The sequence below is a fragment of the Lethenteron reissneri genome, chromosome 53 (genome assembly GCF_015708825.2).
Source record: "Lethenteron reissneri isolate LAM-NWPU_2019-01 chromosome 53, ASM1570882v1, whole genome shotgun sequence".
In the NCBI taxonomy this organism is placed as follows: Eukaryota; Metazoa; Chordata; class Hyperoartia; order Petromyzontiformes; family Petromyzontidae; genus Lethenteron; species Lethenteron reissneri.
In genome coordinates, this window is record NC_083831.1 from 5,512,317 (window position 1) to 5,539,780 (window position 27,464).

Consider the following 27,464-nt stretch of genomic DNA (forward strand, 5'->3'; position numbering starts at 1 on the left):
CTAGCAGAAGGGCGACGCGGGTGGGGTCAAACGCCTTGAACATATCCTTGAGTGACGTCTGGTCTTGTTCGTCCGTTGTTCCCTTGTCATTATCCTTTCTCGCCGTTACCGTCGCCTTCACCGGCGTTGTCTTTGGCGTGGCTGTCGGCCCCGTCTGGCGCCGGCACGGGCGCCCCCAGGGCCTGCTTGCTCGGCTGCCTGGGGTCAATGCCGTACTGCGGCCTGATCATGGGCAGCATTGGCAGGTTGTGCATGGCCCCCGGCTGCGCCAGCTGCTGCGTGGGCACCACCGAGGGCCGCAAAGCGCGTCTGGCTGTAGCTGTTGTAGCGATCTCCTGCGCGTCGCCCTGACCCCTCCGAGCCAATGGGTCTCCAGCACCGAGCGGCGGACGAACGCCGCGTCGCCCTGCGCCTCGCCCGGCGGCTGCTTGGTCTTGGGTATCACAAGCGCCGCGGCTTCGATTCCCCGTCCGGCGCCGCCGCCGCCGAACTCGCCTCCGCCTGCCCTTCTCCGACTCCGTCTCGGCCGCGCCGCCGCAACCCGCGGTGGTCACCGCGGGTTGCGGCGTGCGGGGGTCGTACAGGTTGATGGAGCTCACGATGCTGCTCTGCCCTACGGGCCGACGTGAGCCGTGGGTCGTACGGCGCCAGCGGCGTCGTGGGCGACTCCGCCTGCGCCGCCGCCGCCCGGTCCGGCGAGCCGGACGCCCGCAGCTCATTCGCCAGCGTCTCCACCACGGCCAGCTTCAGCAGCCGGGGGTCGGCCGGGCGGAAGCGGCGACGGCGCCGGCCGAGGCCGCCGAGGGCCCGACCGAGCCCTTGACGACACGAGGGTCCGCGGGCCGCTCCGCCGCGCCGCCCGCCCGGCCCAGCCGCGGGTCGGCGGGCTTCGTCTGCCGCACGACGAGACGGGGGTCCTGCGGCGGAGACGGCGCCGCCTGCGCACGCATGCGGGGGTCCGCGCCGGCCGCCGGCGCCGGCGCGGCCGCTTCGCCGGCGTCGGCAAACGGGCGTCGAGCGGGGGCAGCGGAAGCGGAATGGCAGCGCCGGCTCCGACTTGGGCACGGGCAAGGGGATGAGGTCCTCCGGCTCCCACAGGACGAGGCGCGCGAAGTTTGGGCTTGGAGAGCGACAGCTCGGTGCGGATGTGGCTGAACTGCTTGAGCTGCGAGCGGGGGTCGCGCTGCTGGGCGCCGGGCGCCGGATCCAGCGGGATGGCCACCGCCTTCTCTCGCAGCTCCCGCTCGCCGTCCTCGTCGTCGCCGGCCACCGCCAACGCCACCGCCGCCGCCGCGGGCGCCTTGCGCGCGCCGCCATTGTACGCGTCCTTGGGCGTGCGGCCGGCCTGCCGCGGGTCGGCCGCCCCGTGCGCCAGCCGGGGGTCGCGGCTGGACGCCGCCTGCCGTCACCCGCTTGCTTGAGGCGAGGGTCGGCCGGCTTGAGACGTGGGTCCTGGGCTTGCGCGGAGCCGGACTGCTTGTGCAGCCGTGGGTCCGCGGCGGAGGAGGGAGTCGCGGGGCCGCCGGGCCTTTGCTTGGCGTGGGTCTTGAGCGTCTTGAGGATGGAGCTCACGCCACCGCCCCCTTCCTCCTCGTCGCTCGAGTACCAGCTGACACCTTCTGCCACACGACACGATGCCAACAGTCAGCACGAGCCGGTGTACGCGCGAGCACGATTGGATTACACACGGGCAGGCTTAAATCGGGACTAGCTTGCACGCTGGCAGGCTTGGAGACATGCACACGGGCAGATACCCTGGCGTGTATGTACGCACGTGCCCAGGCATGCTTGTCTACGGACAAGTTTACACACTGGAATGGTGACATGCAAACATCCTTACACATGGGTAATATAACACAACAACTGCCATTCACCACTAAGTGGCGGTGACATCACCACGGCACACATTCTTATATTCACGACACACACACACACAACAACCCACTTATACGAACTCTTACCCAACAACACCCTGAGACACAGCCAATTACACACGGATTTTTACACAGACACTTATCCCGAGCCTAAGCAGTGAGTATAGCTCACATCTTGCATTGCAAATGTGACAGAAACACTAAACGATGATCGTGTCAAAATCTTTTTAGTGCACATAAACACAATTTCTACTTTACCGCTTACTTTAAGAAGTTTATAATCTCATTTACTCTTCTGTAACGACCATGCAACATTTGTGTTGTGCTATGTCTTCCTGCACCGCTTCAGGGTGGAGCAGGGGTGCTGTGGTTACCACACCGGCGAGTGGTATCGGACCAGGTCCTGGGCTCTCCCCAGGACCTGTTCCGATGGACCAGCACGGACCAGCACGGTGAATCGTGGCCAAGAGACTCAATATCAACACTGCGCGGGGAGGCCTTCATCCAGCAGTGGATTGACAAAGGGCTGTACATGTGCGAGCGAGCGTGCGATCGTTTGCCCTCACCCTCCTCCTTGTTGTGCTTCTCCTCGGCCTCGGCCGCCCTCCTCGCCATCTCCTCGCGCTCCTCCTGCTTCTGCTGGATCCTCATGAAGAGCGCTCGCTGCGCCGCCGGCAGGAAGTCCGGAACCGCGCTGGGGACCCCCTGCATGGGCCCATCGGGGCCCATCTCGCCCAGGGAGCACATCTCGGCCTCGACGCCGCCGACGCCCGCGGCGCCCGCCATGGGGCCCGCGGGCCCCATCGGTCCCATGGGGACGCCGGAAGGTACCGGGGGTCCCAGCGGGGGCATCGGGCCACCCCCGACGCCCTTGCCGAACATCTGGGCGAGCTCGCCTTCGCTCACGCCGGCTTCTGGCATCGTCTCTGTGGGGCAGACGCGGAGGCAATGGCCGTGAGCGGGTGGCGACAATCATTCCTGCTAAACGGTCACGTGGTGGCAACGTTGAGCGACGCAGGTCACTCTTGCAAACGAGAATATCCTTGGTCTCTTGAGTTCTCAGCGGGTTAAAGCAAAATACATTTGGAACTTGAAAATCTGCTGTGCTGGGTAAATGCCACTGTTGAAGAACCGGAAAACTTGTTCCTTCCCGAGGGCCGAATAGGACTTTCAAATAACGTAGGCGGGCCACACATTAGCACACACCTCAGTCACTTATGTTACCATATGAGGCCCTTGCAGTGACGGATATCAAGTGTTGTTGCCAGGTTGAATATAATCTCCCCCTCGTACCCAATTAATGTGCCGAAAACGATTGCCGAGATGGATAAATCTCACTTATGGTCAATTTTAAAGTGGTGGTTCCCACGTGGCCACGGGGCTTGCAGGCTTCACATGCCTGGACTATAGGATCCCCCGAGGAGCATATCCATTCGGAGTGTGTGTGAGAATCAATGATTTTCTTTTGTAATGGGTTCACGTGAATCCCCTGAATTACTAGAAATGTTATGGAGTCAAATTCTTGAGGTGAATTGCGGCTGCGTGCATATGTGCGCAGGCACGAACACAGACATGCGTGCACACGAACGCGCAAGCACAAACAGACGCTCGGGCCCGCACGGGCAGACAACCCCAACACACGAGGATGCGCAGTTGCACTCGCGAACACGCACATCGTCCAAGGAACGTGTGCGTGCGCAGACAATCCAACACGCACGAACACACAAGCACGAAGCACGCGCGTGGACAGAGCGACGAACGTGCCCGAATACACACGAACCTGCGCTTTCCTCCGGTGGCTTGCTCTGCATCCTATGCTGCCCGAAGAATGACTCCAGGAAGCTCGCCACACACGCCGCCTGGTTTGATTGCTGCATGTGCATCTGCTGCTGCTGCTGCATCTGTTGCTGCATCTGTTGCTGCAACTGCTGCTGGTGGTCCGGGCTGCCCATGGCGTTGACACCCATTTGCCCGAGTGGGTTTAGTGGTCCCATCGGTCCCATGGGCCCCATGCCCATTGGGTGGTTCATGGGTCCCATCTGGTTTAGCATGCCTCCCATAGGCCCCATGGGACCCATGGGGTTCTGTGCAGGGTTCAGACCAGGCGTTCCCATCCTCTCGGGAGGCATGGCCATCATCTCCCCGCCACCCGGGGTACCCATGTTCTCCGTGCCTCCAGGCGGAACCAAGCCCTGCATGTCCACACCAGGTCCCATGTTCTGGCCCATGTTCTGGCCCATGTTCTGGCCCATGTTCTGGCCCATGTTCTGGCCCATGTTCTGGCCCATGTTCTGGCCCATGTTCTGACCCATGTTCTGACCCATGTTCTGGCCCATGTTCTGGCCCATGTTCTGGCCCATGTTCTGGCCCATGTTCTGGCCCATGCCTTGCCCCATGTTTTGGGGCATTCCCTGACCCATATTCTGGTTAATGTTCTGACCCATTCCCTGAGCCATATTCTGGCCCATTGCCTGTCCCATGTTCTGGCCTCCAGCTTGTCCCATATTCGGACCCATATTCTGGCCCATGGGCTGGCCCATATTCTGACCCATATTCTGGCCCATGCCTTGCATCATTTCTGGCCCAACAGGAGGAGGAGGCTGCATCATGTCCGGTGTGCCCGGCCCTGACATGGCCATCATGTCTGGACTAAGGCCACCCGGCCCCATTCCAGGCCCAAATCCAGGCCTAATTGGTGGTCCTGGCCCTGGGAACGGAGGCCGTGGCTGGTTTGGTCCAGGGAAGTTAGGCCTGCGGACAGAGAACACCAAAAGAGTCAGATTGTGAAATACATCAACAAACTCTCCCAGCATGTGGCAGAATAACGAACCACATCCAGTTTGATCGTTGTCTAGGTTTTTGGAAAATAAATGTGAAAATCTGGTATGGAGTCATTTTAAGTTAATTTGATTTTATATAGACTTTGCCAAATAACAAATACACTTGTTGAAGCAGCAAACTTCTGTGACGTTTAAACTTCTCTACAGTCTCATGAGCAGGGCTTTGAGGCCTGTTAAACAAAATGCTGTCACAGGTTGCCCAAGAGCCCTTCATGATCAGTGGGGCACGTTCAGCACATGTGAATTGTGGTTCATGACGCACAATCCAATTCCTTTTAACAAGTGTTATGGATGTGGGGACGGTGGGGGGGGGAGACCGGAGCAACCAGAGAAATCCCAGCATGCACTACATCAGTTGACGTTCAGTCAACGCAACAGCCCAGAGACCGGTTGGTTGGCAGTCTACTCGCTTAAGACCTGCTAAACAGTTGCAGATATCCGTTCCGAGGACACAAGTGGAAACCGCAGCAGATTGTGCGTACCTCCGGCAGCCCAGTGAAGGCCGACTGGGATCAGAATAATGAATTAAAGAGTTGAACGAGAGAAAGTTACATCGTATGCATTTTGAAAACTAAACCTGATCATCAAAAATAGTATACCAAAGTGCATGAGGAAAAATATGTTTTTAAATCAGCCTATGCTCAAATCGCCCGGAATGGCCAAGATCTATTCAGAACTCAGAAGCTAAACAGAGTTGGGCCTGGATAGTGCTTGCTTGGATGGGCGACCATCATGGTGTTAATGGCTAGTGCGGGCCTACCCGTCCAGCGCAGCAACATCCTTTGTTGGTACTGTACTTCTACGCTCCCGCATCTATTCCTGCCAAATTCGCCAACCCGCACTAACCAGTTCGGGTGAAGTATGGTCAAATAAGTCCAAAGACCCTCATCTCGCTAGAGGCCTGACAAAATAGGCTGTACACGAGCATGCACGAAGCAGACCGATGACGCAGGCAACCGACCGACACTGAGAACGAGAAGAAACACAGAAACCCACGCTCACCGGACACCCATCTTGTGCGCCAGCTGTGCCGTCGGCTGCACCACAATCTCAAACAGCGAGGGGATCTTCTTGTTCCCTTGCTGCTGCTGCTGCTGCTGCTGTTGCACTTGCTGCTGCCCCGCTTGTCCCGGTGGCCCCGGCAGCCCGGGCGGCCCCGGCTGGCCCGTCGGCGGCGGAAGCGGTCCCAGAATGCCCGACGAAGGCCCCGGGCTCAAACAGTCCTGATGCGACGGCGAAAGCGGCTGCTGCTGGTGCGTCGGCGACATCTGCTGCACCGGCAGGCCGGAGGAGCCCTGCTGCTGTCCGCCCGCGCCACCCGCGTTGAAGTTGGGCGTGGGCAGCAGGCCGACTCCCGGCGGCGGCTTCGGCAGCGGGGTGATGCCGAGCTTCTTTAGCTCCTCGAGCTCCTTCTCGTCGTCGGCAGCGCTGGCCTCCACCTCGTTGCTTAGCACCTGCCAAGCGCAACGGCCATCGTTGCTCTGCATTACACGCTGGGCAAAGTGGGACGGACAAAACGCTGTACATGTGCTGTGCGATTAGCCACGCACACCACTTTGGCCGCTCGCGATGCGATCAGCAGAGAAGCCGGGGAGTTGAGCCAGACCCAGAAACCAGAACCGATGACTGGAAATAACCCTTAAATTTGTTACAGGTTGGGAGTTTGCAGCTGAATGTCGAACCGAGTTACCGGTGCGAACCGGTTCAGAGAAGTTTTACATCGAAATCGATGCTGTCAGCAGCTGTCACTGCATGCTGCACGCTGTCGCGAGCATCTCAACAATAAAAATGCTCTTCTCCCCGCGGATTCCTGACTCCACGTGCGAATGCCGAGGGGTGGAGCAGTGAAACACGCACAGAACACACCAAACCGGACACGCAATCGATTTGACTCCCTGGATAAAACACGGACATCAATTATATAATAAAATTGAATCTGTTGATATGGCTGGATCACCTGGAATGCGCCTTGTGTCTTTAAGAGCTTGGAGGCTAAGCTAGTGAGCCTGGATGGTGGTTGGATGGGTGACTACCATACACAACACCGGTGCTTGTCGGCTGCTGGGGGACTTTTGTCAGCAGAGGACAGCACTGCAAAATGAATCATTGTACCGTACTATGCTCTGACATCTGCGCTCTTCACCAACATGCACCGACCAGGATGAGTGGGTAAGGCCAAATAATTCCCACAACCGACGCGGCACGGGGAGGCCTTCATCCAGAAGTGAACTGACAAAAGGCGCTTGACACACATGCATATCCCAATCATTTTACACCTTTGACCGTTAACTCAGAATCATCTTGCCACCATGGTCATGTGCAAACGATGGCCAGCTGTGCCCACAATGGGCTCATTCTGTTTCAAATAAAGTCTTAATGAAAATTTAAATTAAAACACTTGCTGCGTCTCTACGGTGGCTGTGCTTGAACTGAGACTGAACTGGTCCGCCTGTTGCATGCGGCTTGCGAGCGGCGGTCTGACCACCTCTGGCTTGTGTGTTCGTGACGGGGCCTCACCTTATCAAGTATCTCCTTGGTCTCCTCGGTGAGAGGGTCGTGCGAAAACTTGCAGTTGTCGCCCTGGAAGCAGGTGACGCCCATGTGAAAGTAGCGGCATGGGTAGTCCTGTGCAGCAGGCGCCGTTAAGGAGCTATCGGCAACGTCGTGAGTACAGGGCAGGCCAGCAGAGCTGAATTTCAGCTGGGTCTGTATGGGTCAGCAACCCAGAATATTATTCTGCACCCGGCACATCAATTGCGGTATGTCTCTCACCATGACAGTGGCTATGAGTGGACATGCCTACTCTAGTCTACCGGTTATAGGTTGTCATTCCAGCCTGATGTGGAGCTATGTTACGAGGCGGTTAGCACAGGGAAGTGCTGAAAAATCCACTCGTGTACCGATCTCCCAAATCTCCCAAATCTACACTCTCTACGCCTGCACGCCAACCCACACTGACTGGAAGGCATGGTAAACTCTGGTTAGATAGCCCTCATGGGCCTACATGGCGCGGGTAGGTCCAGATTAACAAAATGCGATGTACAGACTTCTCCATGATCCAACTAGTCTTCTAAATCACAGGTTATATATTCCCGATTACTCATTATGTCCCCTATGAATGTGTTCACTATCATTCACTGGGGTGGAGTGGTGGCGCAGATGGACAAGGTCAATTTCCTACCTTGTATTAAAGCATTACTTACTGTTTAACGTCTTTGCGGATTTGGCAAGGGTTGTGTAATTTTCTGCCGCTTTTGCTGGCGAATTTGCACATCCCCTCCCTGCAGTTTCCTCCAACTACCGCCGCCGCCGACGGTCTTGGGCTGCGGTCATCCTTGTAAAAGAGCTGCCGAGCTCAATGGGCCTTAACCAGCTGAAATAATAAAGCATGATTCTACCAATGACACTTACAAGGCCCAGCATGCCGTGCGGCACGCTACTGGGCACAGACCCAAGCAAAAGGATATTGTGCATGAAGAGGCAGAAATCTCCCTTGACGCAATGTCCGTTCTGGTAGAACTTGCACACCTCCCGCTTGCGGTTGGGCATGTCGTGGCTGTACTGGCAGTTCTCTCCCTGTGCAGAGGACGGGAGACAAAGACAAGGCCACTGGTGAGACCTTGGGGGAGTGCATATCTCGGCTTTGTAACCTTTGCCCTTGGGTGTGCACACACAGAGCGGCCGAGCGCTAAATGGAAAACAAACGGCAGCGTCGTCGTTGGAACATGATTTACAATCGGAAGGTCGCTAGTTCTCAGCCATGATTTGGTGCCTTCACGGGAGCGAGGGTGGGGTTAAAATGAGTAGCTTTGTGGGAAGTCAACGCAGCCTAGGTACGCATCTACAAGGGCTGTGCGCTTTTAACGCTTTCCGAGGTTGAAACCACCTACGGATGAGCTGTTGTTGTAATGGTGGGAGGGGGGGGGGGGGGGCCTGAGTGCACTTTCGCTCTCGCAAAGATCATCCAATCCGAGTGAAAGGTCAGCGTAAGATTGTCTTGCTATTCGGGGCAAATGTGAGTCAGAAACTGGCCAAATTGATCAAAGGGTTTGGCCCAAAAGAAACAATTCGGAGCAAAAAGGAACAAGTGCAAATATGCATACGTGCTTTCCCCTCACAGCGACCCATCGGATTCCGCACTGCTAATTAAATTCCCGAAGACAAACGCGTGTTGGTGTTACAAAATCCACACGTGAGCTTGTTTTATTCTTAACTTGTTTTGAATTGCGTCTCTTTTTGAGTGGAATATGAGTTTCTGCGAGTTAATCAGTTCAGATCAGGTCACATTCAACGGACCAGTATTCACGTGGGCTTAATACATCAGGGTTAAGTTTGGGTTTATTAGGCCATGGGTCCACGTGGGTCAATTGTTCAATTGGGTGTATCAAGTCAGAGGTTCTCGTGAGTTTGACGTGTGTGAATGTAGGTTCATTAGCTCAGGGTTTCAGTTGGGTTATGTAGGCAATCTTCTATTTATTTCATTAGGGCATGGATCACGTGAATTACTTAAGTCATGACTTCATGTTAGGTCCCTTCTTAATCAGGTGAAGGATTTGTGTTTTGAGTTCATTCGGTAATATGTTCAAGTGGGGTTATCAGGTCATGAGTTCATTGGTCAGGGGTTCACATGGATTCCCGAAGCTATGGGATGATTACATGAGGTTCTCCATCAGGTCAGACATTCGTTTTCAACGACACGTGCCTATGGCCAACCGCTCTGGGCTGCTTCATGAACTCGAATCTCAAGAAGCTACCTACAACACATGGGGATACCATGCGTATGGGTTGCGAGGTGGCCAGGAGATGGTAGTAGATCAACGGATACTTGAATCCTAACCGTGCAGAGCATCGAGCGTCCGTGTGGAGGACTTTCTCCGTATACTCGAGGAAATTCCCACACTAATAAAATTGGCCAAACATCTCAATGCAGGACACTCATGATAAGCTGCCTTGAGCATCAGTGAGGCCTTCTTGTGTAAAATAAAGGGCATTATTGTTCATTATGAAGCCCAGATGCATCATTCAGGGGGCCAAGAATCGAATTCTCCCCTTATTAGATATAAAATTCATGCATCACGTTTGTGGGTTCATAAGAATACATTTGGTCACTGTTCATTCAAGTTCATCGGGCAGCGGGTTTCTTTTTAGTCGATGAAGCAAGGGGTTCTGTTCTTTTACGTTAATTCGATCATGAGTTCATACATTTTGTAATTGTATCAGTCATTCGTTTGGGTTCATTCAGGGTCATTGTTGATTTTTCCACAAAATATTTTTTGTAAGTTCATTAGGTCAATGTTATAAGGTCAGGGGTCTAATTAGGCCAAGGGTTTGCACGAATTTATAAGGCAAAGGGTTCGTGTGGATCGATAATAGTAATTAATGATCTTTTCAAAAGTATTAATGTAGCGGCTTTTAGTGGCTGGAGGTATCACATAACCAACATTACATACAGTGCATACAAACATAGAACCGTCGATTCTTAAGCACCAGTCCAATGCATGTATCGAGAAATAAGGAATGGCCATTAATCGATGAATCGATGTACGGGCGGATCCCGACACATAAGGTCACGAGTCGATAAGGGCAAGATTTGTTACTAGTTCTTTAAGCCCAAGTAGGAGTTCATACGAGGTCATAAGATCATGGGGTCATCCTTGGTTTATCGGCTCGCACGTTTTTTTGGGTTGACATGTTCGTGGGGCCAGGGTCCTCGTCCTTGTGCTTTCATTGGGCCATGCTCCGTTGTACCCCACTGTAGGATCGTAGAAATGTTCATTCATATGCGCACAAAGGTGAGTGGATTCTCAAGAGATCACTAGGTCAGGGAACTGTGCGCGTTCATTTGGTCAAGCTTCCTGACTTCACGACGTCAGGGGTATGTGATTCATGTAAGTACATTAGGTGACGATTTACACAATTTCACTTGGCCAGCAGTTTTGGCTGGGTTAATAGGAATGCATTAGGTCGAGCGTATGTGTGGGTGCATCGCAATTCATTAGGTCATGGTTCATAAGAGTTCATTAGGTAACGATTCATGTGAGTTCACTAGGTCATTAAGTCTTGTTTATGTGAGTTCCCGAGACCTAGAGTTGCACAGTGCGTGGTCAGATATGAACTTATGCATCAGGTTCATGGATTGATTGGCGGGGGCGTGAGAGTTAATGAAATCTAGATTTCTAAAAGTTCATCATGGTTCACAAGGTCGGCGAGTTCAATAAGTCAAGGACTGCGTGGTTTCATATGCATCCATCAGGCCAGGATTTAAATAGGTCACAGATCGTGTGCTTTCATGCAGGTTCATGTGCTGTGGACCATGGGTTTATATGCTCATTAGGCTATGGGTTCACAGGAGTGCATTCAGTTATGATTTCATTAATTCAGTGGGTTGTGGGTTTAAAGGACATGTGTTAGAATATATCCAAGGATTTGCACTGGGTCACAGATTCCAAAGAACACAGGATGAGATGTTACTATCCTCACACAAGTTAATTAGGTGAGAAGTTGAGTACAAAGTCACGGGTCAATAAAGTTATTCGTTCCCACCCTCCCCCTGAGCGAGAATGAATTTAAATTCACACGATCACGGTTCATAAAGTCTGGGTTGAAGTGGGTTCATGAGGCCAGGGGTTGGTTGACTCGCGCTAGGACTTCATTACCGATGGTTCAAGTGAGTTGATGGTCACGAGTGCTCCGAAGTGATTATTTCTCTGTGTTTATCAGCTCAGATGTTCATTTTGGTTCACTTTTTTGTGCATTCATTATGACAGGAGGCATCATCATTCTTCTTGTGCATTCATTATGGTCACAGCTTGCATTGTGCACTCGTGTGGACAAGGGGGTTTTGTTTGGGGGGGGGGTAAGATATTCATTTTTGCATCAGGTTCAGGTCTCAACGTCTTCTGCCGGGGGGGTGGGGGGGGTAAAAGGCAGGGTGGTGGTGGTGAGCAGTTTTCCTCTGCATGAATCGGCTCGGGGGGGGGGGACTGCTTCATGCATCAGGTCATACGTTCTATGATCTCTCTCGTGTCTCCCGGTCCCACGGCGCACACGACATCAGACTCGTCCCGCCAGTCTGCGGTGGTGGTTGGGGGGGGGGGGGGGTCTCACTGGGACCGGTGCCGTGAATGTATCGGTGCACGGCAGTGGTTGGGAGAGTTATGCTGTGCATCAGGTCATTAAGAATGATGTTTGAATGACGGGCTGGTGAGTTTTTAACAACTTGTTTTGTTGTTGTTTGATCCTGCGAATGCCAAAAAGTGAAAAAGGAATGGAAAGTGAGAATGGGGTCGGGCGAACGCTCCAGAGGTAGAGAATGGGGTCAGAGGTAGTGGCAGTGTTAGGGGCTGGTATTGCTGGTTTCGGTGGCACATGCCTTGTGGTGGAATGCTCTGAAGGCAAGAGTTGGTGGGTCATGTAGATTTAGGCTGAGGTGGCCAGGATATGGGTTTGTGAACTCATCTGTGCAGATCTTTTGAGTGTGCTTCACTGTTACAGGTGGGTACATGCCGGATACTCCCGTTTCCACCCACACGCCTTAAAATTGGCTTGTCCATACATCCCAAGGCAAGGCCCTCCGAAGAATCGTGCTACTCAAGTGAGGTTTTTCTGGACAAATCACATCACTGTTAGTTACAGCCAGGGGTAGCACTGACATCTGTATGGGCCACGGTGACTGTGCAAAAATTTAGGCAGGTGGTAAATTATCGCTTCATCAATTAAAACCGATTCTTACGCCCACGATTGTACGAATCGAATCATGCACGTAAGAATCAACCATTTTCTGTTTGTACGAATGAAACGTAATAGTTACCCTCAAGCTACCGGAACAAGGTAGAACAAAAAACAAGACAGAACGAGACATACAATACAAATAGGGATGTAGAATAATCAATGCATTTAAGTCGTGATGCCAAATCTTAAAATTCAGTTAAGTGGCGTAGCTATCGAGTGTGCAGCCACAGGGGCTCGGCGGGCGGGGGGGGGGGGCATGCATCAGGCTATGAAGGAAGAGGGGAATTTTGGGCGGAACTCATTTCATTCCTTGCACCAGGGCCCCGTGCCAGCCACGTGACGCCGCTGCTGGGAATGGAATGAGTGAATCGCCCCCCCCGCTCCCGAGGGACAGCCTTGTGACTCTTTGTTCACTTTTCATTTTTTTGGCGTCCCCAATTCCCCCCCCACTACCCCTCATCACCGTGCATTTCTTATCGCATGACGAGGGGCTGTCGGTGGACTCAGGTCACTGTGCATCAGGTCATTGTGGTGAGGTGGGGAGGGGGGGGGGCGGAGGGAGGAGGGATGGGTGGAAGGCCATCTAGCGGAGCACCTTGACACAGCGGCCCTCCAGATAGAACTTGCAGATGAGGTGCGCTGTGCTGCCCGTGTGGTTCTTCTTCTTTTTCTTGCGGGGCGGGCACACCATCTCGCCCATGTCCTGCGGAACAAACGTGAACCGTCAGTATCGAGACAGACGCACGCACACGCCCGCACGCCCCCACATCGCCGGTAACGCTCGTTTTTGCCGGCCGACGCAAACTTTTCGCGACGTTAAGACGTCGGGGTGGGCGACGATAGCCTCACCTCGTAGTGATCGTAGTGCATGTCCATGTCTTCCATGTGCTCCATTTCCCGCATGTGCAACATTCGGCCCCGACCACGCCCGCCTTTGCCCTGGCCTCTACCCCGGCCACGGCCACGCATCCTGGCGCCTGGGGGAGGGGAGGGTCGGTAAAGCAGCAGGAGGGGGAGGGAGCGAGTGGAGAACAGCAGCACGGTTAGCAACGAGCAGAAATTGGTCGGCATATAACGACACATCATCATCACATTATTATACGAATATAATATACAGCCCCTTTGTCAATCGACTGTTTGATGAAGGCCTCCCCATGCCGTAGAGTTTCCATATTTCACCACACAGTTAGCCATGGCTGGGGATCGAGCTCAGCTCATCGGGGTGATATATAGAATAACATCGCTTCTTACGCTCACAGTACATGTATCGAATCATGTAAGTCAGTCAATTATTAACAATTCAAGCTAATTATATGCAATTGATATGCCATTGTAAATTTTTTGGTCACGTATTGAGCAAACTTGAAAAATAAGACGGACAAAAACAGAAAGTAAAAATGTAAACGGTAAAATCAAGACTGATTCGTGAGACTTAATCACAGCCTGAAAGCGTGACAATTCACAGAAAATCTCCGGGGGAGGGCGGGGAGAATCAGCGCGCTCATTTGAAGCTTGGTTATTGGTGGGCGAGAGAGAATTTGACGCGACGGTCAGACACGCCATTGTGGCCCCCTCACCACGGTGGCCACGCAGATGGCCCTGGGACTCGCGGTACTGCTTGAGCTGGCAGGCAAAGTCATCGTCCTCCTCGCCCTTGTATTCCTCCTCGTACTCGTCAAACCTCCCCCCAATGCCGCCGCCAATGCCGCCGCCAATGTTGCCGCCAATGTTGCCAATGCCGCCGCCGCCGCCACCATCGTCCACCTCTACATCACCACCGCCGTACTCTTGGTACTCGGGGTACTCCGGCTCTGGGGGCTCGTCCATGTAGGGCTTGGGCTGCGTGGGACAGAGGTCAGAGGTCAGTAGGGATGAGGGTTGATTATTTATTATTCATCGTGTGTTCCCCTTTATTTATTGTGTTGATGATAACGATTTGTTCTTGATATGAGCGAACTACCGTATACGCCGGGGCATGTCAGAGCGCTTTACATCACGACTCATCTCAAACACATTTGAAATGGGACCTCCCAGTGGCACCCGTTCCTTAGACTGGTATTAATCTGCCAGTAGGTAACAATAATTGCTGTATACAAGACCAAATTGAATAATATTTTAACTTTTAACATTTCGACCACGACGCCGGTACACAATATCCTACTCTGACGAATGACGTCAGGGCATCTTTAATGGCCGCTGCGAAGCAGACTGTGCTCGGTACTTTAAAGGTTACACACCGCGGCCGATGAATTCGTAACGTGAACCTCTGCAACAAGCGACGACGACGCTACCACTCGGCGGCCTCGTCACCGTGTTGCCGATTACCCATCGGGTATTCCCTATTCCAGTGGTTCCCAAGCTGTGGTCCGCAAAGGCTGTGGGAAGTGATTCAAGGAGAAGCTGCCGATACGATTATTCAAAATAACAACACCAGATTTTTTTGACTGCAAGATGGTATGTGAAATTCTTTGGGAGGTTTGACGGTGGCCATATGGGTTCAGAGAGGTTGGGAATCACTGCCATATCATACAACGTATATGTCCAACCCTTTTGGCAATCCACTTTTAGCTGAGGGCCTTCCAAAGTGGGAGTTATTTTACCATACTTCACCAAGCTGGACAGTCTGGGATGTTAAAGAAAGGGAGTAGATATGGGAGAATAGACACAGTATCATAAGAATAATGTATTTCGCTGCACTGCCCTCTGCTGACTACAACATAACTCTATGGCAACCTATTGGTGCATGGTTGCCAACCAGAAAAGAGCCGTCTACGCTCAAAGCTGCTTAGCTCCCAAGGTCAGATGAGATCACGCGCATTCTGGGGGTGATTTGGTGAGAGGCTACACGAATGTTGGCCTTAATAATAATCTTTGTTTATCCAGTAAAGCCTAACTGAGCCTCAATACTTTATCAGGAGGATCCTTACAATGGGGGCATTTAGCCAATGCCTTCTTAGAAAAGGCACACTTTTCACTGTGCGGGAGGAAATCCAAATCCAGTCTGGACAGATAGGTACAGGAACCCACTTGGTGTACTCCCTTGGGTGGGTAGTGAGGCTCGTAGTCCCTGTAGTTCTTCCTGTAGCCCCGGTTGTCAGCAGCTCCATAGTCCGACTCCTCGCTGTTTTCTGAAAACTCGTCGCTTGAAGGGGAGTGCCTCTGCAAAAGACGGCAAAAGCGACGTCATCATCACCACCACCATCCTTGTCCTTACGACCATAAATATCCTCGCTGTCCAGTAGTGCAGTTATCAAGTAGTGTGCAGGAGGTGCTACTGGACCAGGACCCACAGGCCCAAGCAGGGGAAATTGTACAGAGGAGCCAATTTAATTGAATGGCACCAAGGCCAAATGCATCGTTGCTATTCCACTGTCCGTGTCATTAATATTGAAACCGTATACCATCTCATCATAACCCTCAACATTAACATCATCGCGGGAACAACATTACCATTTGCCATCACCAGAGACATCCTTGTCATAGCCATCTTAAGAACAATAATCGTCATCACTACGATTATAGATGACGCTGATGGTTATGTTAGCCAACAAAACCGCCACCTTCATTACCATTACCAATTTCATTTCCATTCATCATCATCATCACCGTCAGTATCATAACTATCACCCTCATCATAACCACCATCAATATCATAATCACAAATTTCATTACCGATGTAGTTATCACCCTCAATGTACATCCTTGTCAACATGGTCATGAACACCTAACTCCATTCTAGACTTGAAGCTTTCGTGACTGCAAGGAATCATATTCTTAGGTGTTTTCGGTAAAGTCACATAGGTAAAACATCAAAATTATTTTATTAATTTTGATGTTTTACCTACGTGACTTTACCGAAAACACCTAAGAATATGACCCAACTCCATTGGTTACCAATGCCTGCCACCCCACATCCTACATGTACGTCTGTGTTGAATGGAATAAACTGTTTACATCATTAGCCGTAGAGCTGTGACTATTGCACCAACCCGGCCCAGGGAGCACGAGGGACCGCACCTTGTGTCCGTGTTTGTCCCTCCGCCGCCGCTTGGACCTGCGCTTCTCTTTCTCCTTCTCCTTCTCGCGCTCCTTCTTGCGCTTCTTGCGGGAGCTGCGGTGGCGCTCGCGCTCACGGTCCCGCTCGCGCTCGCGGCTGCTGGGGTCCCTCTCTCCGTCCGAGTCGCCCCATTCTCCTCCTCCTCCACCGCCGCCACCGCCGCCACCGCCGCTTCCACCGCCGCCGCCAACCCCGCTGCCGCGGCTGCTGCTGCCACGGCCCCCTCGGCCACCATCGGGTGAGTGCTGCTGCTGCTGCTGCTCAGCGACATCGTCATCTATCTCTCCATCCTCCAGCTCGCCCTCCTCCCTGCACGGTGAGAAAATATCCGTGGGTTAGCCTTTTCAAATGTATGGCAAGAGCTGTTCGTGATCACCTATTAAGGACGATTTGGCACACAAGGGAGGGGGGGAAGCTGGTATAGCCATCACCATGCATGCTCAGCCACTTCATCTGCCCACGCCGCACCAGATGTATGGTAGAGGGCCAGGATGGGTTTCAGATGCTGTGATGTTATCCGTGAGCCACTAATCAAACCCAGGATACCGGTTTCCTAGTGCAGTACGCAAACCACTCCGCCACTGCTGCCTTCACAAACACACGCACAGCCAGATCCTACACCAGCGAGACGTCAGGTGGACAATGTGTATGCCTATGGCGTCCACTGCCAACTTCTGACAGTTTCAGTCGTTTTATAGATCCCATTCATATGATGATGGTAAAGAAAGAGGGAGTTTGATCCCCCAAATAAGAGGGTGAACAGAGTGAACATTTCACCGACTGCTGGTGCAAGTGCTGTTAGCCAGCACCGATTTAGGCTGGAACGGTTAATAAGCAAGCAGGTGAGGTCCGCTCCGGGTCTGGCCACCTTAGCCTGCACAGTTCTAAGCTTATACACTGCACCAGGTTCTCATTTAAAGGAGTCAGTCTCAGGGAGGCCCTGGAACAGATATCCCTCACCACCGATTGGTAGCCCTGGCCAGGAATTGCGTGCAGTGCGCTAACCACTGTCCCACCGCTCCTCGTTTGTACACATACGCACGCTCTTACGTACAGCGATTCAGCAGGTGCGCAGGGTGGCACCCATCAAGCCAGGAATAATTACTCTTATCGAATAAAACTTCACTGACCCGTACTGAGCCAGCAAGTAGAAGTTGGTCAAACCCCCATGACTGACACGGTGAGGGGAGGCCTTCATCCAGCAGTGGACGTGTTAAAAAGTGCAGTAATCATTTAATCAAGTGCACGTTTTACGAGCATGATGCCGGTCACAATGGCCTGGCTTGCTTACTGCCGTCACCACCACAGCTGCGTGCATGCCCGGGCTAGCCTCCCACTGCCGATGACCGGTATAAATAGGTTTACACTACGCGCTGTTACATATGGATCAGAAAAGTAGAGCTTGACCAAGAAAATATGTTAACGCTACAATTCGTGCAAAGAAGAGGGAAGAGGCGTCTGCTTAGAATTAGAGGCAGGAGGAGGAGGAACACATGGAGTAGAAAATACAAAGATCCCCCGTAAAGCCTAAACACTGTTGGGGCAAGTGCTGTTAGTGAGCAGCACCTATGAAGGCCGGAACGGCACACGGGGGGTGGGTTGCCAACACCACACCCAGTCACCTTTGTCTCCCCAGTGGTGATGTTTACACACTGCACCCAATACTCAATTGAGGCCGAGTCGACCAAGGGGAGGCCCATGATCGGTTCAAATAATCGTCACTGGTGTTGACAGTAAGCGGGAATTGAACTCGGGTCGCCAGGTTTGTATTGCAGAGCTCTAACTGCTACACTACTGCGTATGTGTGTGCAGATAATACACACACATACACACGCACGTGAGAGACATTAGATTGACCGTAGGGAAACGTAACTGGGATTGGACGGGACTTTTCACGAGAGGGGATGGTGGCCTGTGGTCGAGACTAACAAAAGGGTGACGACGGAGAGATCACACGGATACAGGACAGGGTGACTGTCAGGGTGTTTGTAGAAGCACACGTCCGAGACGGACTATGTACGAGTGTGACGGCATGTTTGTACGAGTCTATTATATGATCCTGAGGGCATGCTTGATTGAGTGTACACATGAGACCGTGTGTGTGAGAAAGTGATTAAATTAGTATTGTATTACTGTGCGAGCATGTGTCAGCATATGCGTTTAGATGATTTATTTGCCTGCTATAAATGTACACGTGATAAGCCACTTCATTGAGCTATCATTTGTGGCCAGGTGGGCTTTAACTGGTACAAATAATGGTTTCGTTTTATTTGTATATATTATTTGTGAATATCTTACCTTTCCTATAATTTGCACTCATTGTTTTCATATCGTTTATTGTAGTAACGTTCTGAGCCCGTGCCCCTACTGTACATGTGTGAAAAATAGCTTCATAGCTCATCGGAAATCCTCCTCCGGTATGAACAAATATTGATTCATCTATAAAAAAATTACGCACAGCTGGAATAAAACCGGAGTGATGATAACTAGAACAATGATGCCTCGGCAGTGACACCACGGCCTTACAAATGGCTCTCGCGGGAATAAAATCTTGCTCAAACGTTTTTTCCAAGACCTAATGTCAAGGCTACATACTACACGCAGTTGTGGGCTTAGCGGGCACAGCACGTCACAAACACGCTGGCTGCCACCGTCAATCATTATCTCGGCTCCCAACATCGCTGGCAATCGCCTATTTGTGGCTCGCTTGAAAACTTAAGAGGCTACAGTTGGGCGGCAGCGAACAAACTCACCCTGGCCCGAGAGAAAGAGGCACCGGCGAAAACATTCATGGCAACTTGTGTATTGCCCTCAATTAACGCAAGAGGACGAAGCCAGACGTGGGATACTGTAAGGAGCGGACCTTGTAAGTCAGATAACATAAAACTACAAAACTTAGCAGAAGGCATGAAGGGATAGTGATATGTGGCAATGTCGACAGAAATCCCACCAGTGACATGTTGCCCAAGACCTTGAAAATGTGATAACCTTTTTCAAATGAGTACTTTTCAGTATTTTTCTTGCGTTTTGTGAGGTTTTCAACATTTATCAATAGAATGTTGTGTAAAAGTTTTTTTTTTACAGAAGTCTACAGTGGTCATCTATGTATGTTCTCACTTATGCCATAGCAATGTAGACTTTCCACCACCGGCTGAGGGATGTAAAATATGAGATGAGTGTTGCTCCAAAACTCGTTTTTGATGTCAACCCACATTAACCCTCCAAATGTCTTTTAAAAAATGACCATTGTCAACTCTCTACCTGTGTTCACATCCAGGCTAACTGCTTCTAAATAATAAATGTAGACTGGTCCTGTACAGTACCTTGAGGCTAACGCTCAAAGGTACACACAACGGGTACACTAACCCACTTGCTGTACTGCCAAGTTGTGGCCACATCGCTGCCCGGCCGATTCGGGAGTTGCGTAAATCTGCGCGATGCGTTCACCTTTCCGTCTCCATCGCGGTGGATTGCAGCCACGTGCCGCCACACACGATCATAAATAATCTAACCTCTACCTGCACGATGCCACTTTTGCTTGAGGAAGGTGGGAATCGATTTGGATCGAATAATCGTCGCATGTCTGCCTGCGTCCACCTCCCTTGGTTGCATGGCCAACCCCAGATGGACTGGATACCATCGCCCGCTAACAAACTCTCAACCCCCCAAAAAGCTAATGTGCAATCTTGTATATGCACACCCATTGATCGTGACTTTAAAATCCTTTTTTACTATTTCAAATTCAGGTTGCAGTTGCAACGCCTGAACACTAAATAGCTACGCCACTGACAGATGCCTGCAGTGCCCAATTTCAATCCAGAAGTCGGGCTCCGTTGGTCGTTATTCTGCAAGTGCCGCGACGTGTACGAGAGGTGAAACGATTCTCAAGAAAATTCGATTGTCAGGACCCAGGGTCACGATACGATTGAAGAATCCACTTCTTCATTTGGCAGTGGTTGCAGAAGTGCCAAGGATCCGTTTACAAACAACACACACTAATCGAAAAATATATCGATGATGACACACGTGAAAACATGCATGTACGGCGAGCTAAATAATCCACATTTATCAAATGTTGAATCGTTCAATCACGAACGTTGATGGCAGGAGTGGGGAACCTATCTGGGCCATGTCCGGCACAGGGAATTAATTTTATACAGCCATTCGCGATGCGAGGCCGACAACTTTGGAACGGCCCGCAAAATATATTGTTTAACATGTACTAGTGACGAATTGGCATGTTCTGTTTACGTGACAACCCTCATTAGTTGGCTGCGTCAGGTGGTGGCGGGTTTTAACGACAATCTATATATTTACGCGATCTAACCCAAAAAAAACTCTATTATGGAAAATATATTCTATCCGTCATTGCAAGCACTTTAGCAGCACTGATCAGGCACTGGAGGGGCATCTTTTCCACCAGGCAACAACGCTGCGTTTCCAATTTTAGCGCCACACCAATCACTTCTGTCACTGCAGATGCTTCTTGCAGTGACGAAAGTGGTCAAGGCGCAGTGCAGTTAATGCGTGGCCAGTCAACGTTAGTTAAAAGTTCTAAGCCTCGGCAAGCTCACCCCCATACCCCCCACCGGTCTACGCAGTCAGCTGTCCTCAGTTTAATAAACGTTGTGTTCTCTCTGGCTGGCAATGTAGCTGTGTAAATATTCCCTTTACACAACGACTGCGCAATTGTTTGTGGGTTCCGAGGGTTGCACAATGCTCGAGCATTCAAACAGATTTGACATTGGAACTCCCGAGCGTTTCCCTGCTCTAAGAGTCTTTGGTGGTACTCACCTCTTGCTGGTGGCTCATAACCGGTGGTGTCAACTCCAGGATTCGGTAAATTTACGATTGGGAGTTGAATGTCAACTCCATATTCGTATGAGAGGGACCAGTCTTTAAACAACTACACAATTTAACCCCACCTCCCATGCCATTGCCCCCATCTCCTGCAAGTGTCAAAATGTGAGGTTTTGATTCGATTCAATAATGTAAATAAACCTTTGTCCCATTTTTGTCTCAATTGCATTTCTTTGTTTGTTCTGTTCTTACGGGTTTGTTCATTCCACTCGTCTACGTGTAAAGTCGCACGTCACATATTTGAATTGCGTGACTGTAAATTTCTTGCACGCGCAAACGTCACGGGGAAAAATAAATGATTTAAATCGGTGAATCTACTCGTCGTTACACGTCTATTAAACAGCACACCGATAACCGTCCATGGTGGTACTATTTATTTTAGCGACCCCAAAAGCATAATGCCAATAATCAAATCCCCCAGGATGCGCCTAAAGGCATCAGACATCAGAAGCCAATGAGTGTTGGACATGGATAGTGTCTGGATGTGTGACCACCAGACACAAACAGGATGTCAACAGGGTCACGGGGCTACATGGACAGTGCAGCAAAATCCACTGTGCTCTACTTCTATGCTCCCAGTCTTCACCGAATAGCACTGACCAGCGTGATAAATAACTCCGACACACGTGACGCAGAGAGGAACTCATCCAGCAATAGACTGACGCGGGGCTGTTCATTTACATGCATAGGCATGATGGGCTGAGTGTACCCCCTTGCCAGGACATGAACTCGCTAAATTCACGATTGGGAGTTGAATGCTTTAACCGTTGCGCCATGTGGCCAGATTTGTAAACCGAGCTTGCACTGTATACGATACCCGAGGTTTGTGCGCCAGCGTGGGTTGTTGGTTGGAGGCATTACTCAGCGGGCAGCCAGCACTGAGAAGGGTTACAGGTGCAACTTGCGACCACTGCACCCGGGACAATGCGATCTTCCAAAAGTTATTTTCAAACCTGGGGGCGCCCCAAGCAATAGGTTGCACATGCGAGGTTTAAAATGCCTGGGTGCTAGGAGTCAAATACGTGCTCTTGCTAGCGAGCGCAGCAGTGGCTGCTGAACGTAAATGTCTTGTGCGATATTAACTTGTGAGAATGAGGCACTGCACACGGTGAACTCAATCCATCATCTGTGGCCTTGCATATAAAATTAGGAAACGGTTTGTTGGCCATCAACGGTGGTTGCGCTGTGAAGACTGGTCGCACCCAGAGAATGTGCAACTGCCATTGGCACGTGGCTGCCAAAATGGGATGACCACTGATGACCACTGCTCCACGCTCATTTATGCAAGCCAATGCTTGATGACACTTTTACGAAGTTTAAGAGGACGTGGCATTAAGGTGGTTGAGCGGCTTAGTCGTTGGTCTCGGCCCAGTCAGAATGACTGCACGAAAAACATTCGAATGCGTTTTTTTGTTGCCACATTTGGAAAGCGAAAACGTCGCTTTGACTGCCATGCGACGAATGTTTATCTGCGAAAGGGAACGTGGCAAAGTATGCCCCCCCATAGTGTCTGGATAACAGGTGACTTGAAGGGTAAGACGTCGGCACTGATACTGAGTGGAGCACTGCTTTGCCAAAGTTTCGGATAGGCGCTCCATCTCAGGCCGTTAGCAAAATTGGAATACAGTAGTATGAGGGAGTGGAACTGTAGTTAGAACCACTTGACGATTCACAACTATAAGTTTGGAAGTTTAAATCTCAATGTGGCTATGCTTAACTCAACATGTTTCTAGTATGGCTAAAATAACTTGACCAATTTTGTGGGATGTCAACAGAATTTCTTGTGCGGAATAACAAATCCACGCCATAGGAATGTGGAATTTACCACTGATTGGAAATGAGCACCGAGCAAGGCTCATTTGAGCTGGGAGCCACGCTCTTCTTTCTTTCTGGCAAGCAAAAGTTACGAGGGCTGGGTGCAGGCCAGCTACGGCGAATTGGCATGGTCAGGGCATTTCATAAGAGGACATGTGCGCCGAGTTACACGTCAGTGGGCTTCTCGCACCCACATAAAAGGTGCCCCACGAGCCAGCCAACCAGCGATGCCACCAACAAAGTGACTTTGGACACATCAGCCCCAAAGTGTCTCACAGCACCACAGCGCGTGAGTTATCGATTCCTTGGGCCCCTTTTAAAACAATCGTGGTCACCACAACTTGCCTCCCCCTCCACCAAAGACGGGAACCCCCCTACAAGCCATGCCCAGCGTGATGATGCCAATGTCACCAAGCTTTAAACCATCACCTAGCGTCCAGCGGCACACGTGGGAACACAGGCAGGACTTTATTTTCCAACAATTTTTATATTATCCAATAATCGGTCATCTGGATATAGCCCACCTCTACGAAGCTAAAAAGCGCCAGGCTTGCTGCGTGGACACTTTTGGATTTTGCTGCATGGACCTTAACATTTACAAGACAGAGCAACCCCAAGGTCTACTGTTCTCCATGCTCAAAGTAAACCAATCGAACTTCTAAAAAATACTACTTTAGCTTTGAATCATGCATGTTCCTAAGTGCCAGAGCCTCAGAAGAAAGAAGTTCAACAATAGATAAACTGAGACCTGATGAGGGTGCAGTTGGTGGATGGGTCAAACTATCCAGGTGCACTGGCAGAGCCAGTGAGGGAGGTGGGGTGGCACATCCCCTCCAATGATCCAATCGAAATCCCCAATTTCAATCGGATCATTGCTGTTTATTAATAATAAATCAGCATTTTGCGACCCCCACTGCCACTGTGTAGCATATTATTACGTGCCAGGGACTCTATGAGATGATAGGACAATAGTCTGAGTCTATAATTGGCAAAAAGTAACGGCAAAGCAGTTATAAGTGACTCGCATAATTGTGCGCAGTTGCGTATACAGGGCACGACTTCCCTGAAGGCAAAGACCTTCAGCGAGCGCGATGCCGATCACACACGGTTCGAATTCGACCCTCAATCGATGGCTGTGCCATCGCCACACGCGTTGAATAAAAAAGCAAGGGACAAGTCCTTACTTACTAACAACTCCTCTATAATTTTTCATTGCTGGAGGGGTTGCCCCCCTTACCTGAAAATCCTGGCTCCGCCATTGTCCCGGTGTATTTAAGTGTTGTGCCCGTGCACAATCTGATGCCGTCACTTGCGATTCCACAATTGCTCAGAAGTGACCAGGGGAGTGAGTCCCGAATCAGCGTTAGATTTGAGCTTGCTTGCTGCGTATGGTAGTACGCCTAAAATTACATTTGAAAGAATACTGGCAAGAGCTTGTCAAGCTAAGTTACTGTCAGCGCAACTGCACACCGCCACTCTTCCCAAGGCAGAACTGGACTTCAAAAAAAGTTCAAGGCTGTTGGGCTCTAAGCAAGACATAGGTCAGACTGTAATCAACAACGGCTCAAGTGCAGAATTGGCACTTACTGAAACGAGAATACAGCTGTTGCTACGGCACTGAAAGTGCTTAACTCAAAACACTCCTCAATGACACTCTGGCCTTAAAATTGAACGTATATGAGAGGCGACGTTTCGGACAATGGCCCTTCTTCACAGCACATTAGGGTTGTTTACGTGATTTTTTTCATTCCACATTTTAAAGAGGCCAGAGGTGAACCAATACATCTGACCTGTGTGCTATGTAGAAGGGTCATTGCGCATAACGTCGCCAAGTATATACTTTTTTTCTTTTCAGGCAGTGTTAAAAATGTTAAGCAGTGACTACACAAGTAGTTTCACACGCATACATGTTTACACGCGTGTTCACACACACACAGAGTGGGCTTGCTGTTGGCCACAATGGGTGTAGAACGGAACACGGAGAAAACGGTACGAGGGAGATTAAGAGTGGAGTGGGTGGTTAGTTTACATCCTAAAGTTGCTTGGTGCCTTTAACCACAAAACACTCCCAATCCACACCACACACACGTGTCACTTCCTGCAAGCAGGGCAACGGTTTGCGCATGCGCGGCCCGCACACATTACCATAATTTAGCATAAATTAACAAATATTAGCATAATGATGTGGGAGATGGCCGCTAGGTGGACCTGGAAATGGCGGAGGGCCTGAGAAAATGTGGTTAGGAGGAAGTGAAAATAATGTTACTACATAAATAAAGTATTCTTTATAAAAGCAAATAGTTAAACCCAGCGAGATTAAAGGCCACTAAAATAAGACATGTAAGACTGAAAACACACATGCACGAATGTGATCGCTATTGTCGGTTAAGGACATTGATTAAATAAAAACAGCCACGCTAGAACATAGCAAAGCCAAAATCAACAAAAGTATAAAATTGATTATATAGAACGATTAACCTATCCTTACCACCAAATGACAATACAAAACTAATCTTAAGAGAAATATGTAAAAGATAAGTAAAACAAAGAATAAGACTAACGCCGCGGTGTGTACCGTGTTAAAGTGCACTTGTGTATGAGCATTCGTGATTCTGATGGAGCTAAATGATGTTAAGTGGTGGCTCTTGTGATAGTAGTGTTATAAGTTGATGCCAGTAAACGTAGCGGTAATTATGATGGTGCATACGGCAGCAGTAATTAAGTGAGTTCTGCTATTTAGTGGTTACCGTAATCATGATAGTACATTAGACGATGTAACGGGAGTGAATCTAGCGGCTGATGGTATAAGTGACGATAATTAGCGACATTATTAGGTGAGTTGGTGGTGGTTTCAAGATGACAGTGATCGTACAGCAACGTAGCAGAAGTGATAAGTGTCAATTACGTTGGTAGTGATGGTTAGTGATGAGTAATGATAGTTCAAGTAGCCAAGTGAATTATTGAAATGACAAGTGATGGATATATGGTCGTAGTTATTGTAGTGTCTGTGATGCTATTAACTAAAATAGCCGTAGTAGTGTCGATGTACCAGTGATGTTTATACCAAAGACGAGGCTCGTGATAGAAGATTATAGAATCGACGGTTATGGAGGTAGCAACGGTGGCTTTAGGGATTATAGTCCCGATGTTATATTCGTGATGACGATACATTTAGTGATGGTTATAAGTTATATTCGCAATGTTAATGGTTATAGTATTAATTATGGTTATCGTATTGGTAGCATTAGTCGCAGTGATGTGGTAATAGTAGCAATGATGTTTTAAGTCGTGACTTATTAGTAACGGTGATAGTGATTATGGTTATAGTATGAGTGATAGTACTGTAGTGATTTTAGCAGTAATGGGTATATTAGTTGTGGTTTTAGCGATAGTTATTACAGTAATATTGTAGATAGTTATTGTAGCAGTAGTGATAATAGTGATTATAGTGTGGTTATAAAATTTTAAATTATAAAAAAAATAACTTTAAATTAGTAATGGTAATATTACCGTTGTGGTTGTATTATAACGATGTCAGCACCACTGGCGGGCGATGCCGACGATATTATTAGTGATTATGATAGTCGCACATTATTACCGAATGCTACAATAGCAGCAGTCGTTAGCAACACGCGTACAGTGCGATACGGCTGCCGTGGCAGTGACGAGTGGCGCTGCTACCGATACTTATCACAATGCTGCTGCTGTTGGTGCCGACGAGGACCGTGACGATGGCGTTATGTTTAACGAGTTCGCATCAAGAGTATTTATGACAAGAGAGTAAAACGCAGTAAGGCAAATGGTTATACAGTAATGGCGGCGGAAGACGATGAAACGATGGCGGCGCTGTTGCCACCGATACTTATAACAAAGACGCTGTTGCCGCCGCCGGTGTTGCTGCTGATGATGTTGCTGATGAGAATAGAAGTGGTGGAAGTGGTGGTGGTTGTGGTGGTGAAGAGGGGAGTGCGATTTTACTCGACCTTTCGTCCCCCGCACACCCTGGGGCGCTACGGGCGGCACGGGTAGTGGCAACTGCTGGGGACGGGGATCTAGACAATAGGCTTTCAAGAGCCATCCCTTCCGTTGGTTGCAGCCGAGCACTTTAACGATTCGGGTTCTTTTGTTGGTGGTGGTTGTTGGTGATGTTTAGCAGTAGTAGGAGTAGTAGATGTTGCTGTTGTTGGTCCGTGGAAACATCGGCGCGCGAGATGCGGAGCGGGCCCGGGCGACGCTGCCGGGGCTCTGTCCTCGTAAAATGGCGGCCGCGTCTGCGCACGAAGCACG

The 27,464-nt window shown here is 50.3% G+C and overlaps 1 pseudogene; it reads right to left on the reverse strand.

Moving 5' to 3' along the window:
• LOC133356250 (zinc finger CCCH domain-containing protein 4-like) lies at positions 1-27,464 on the reverse strand (annotated as a pseudogene).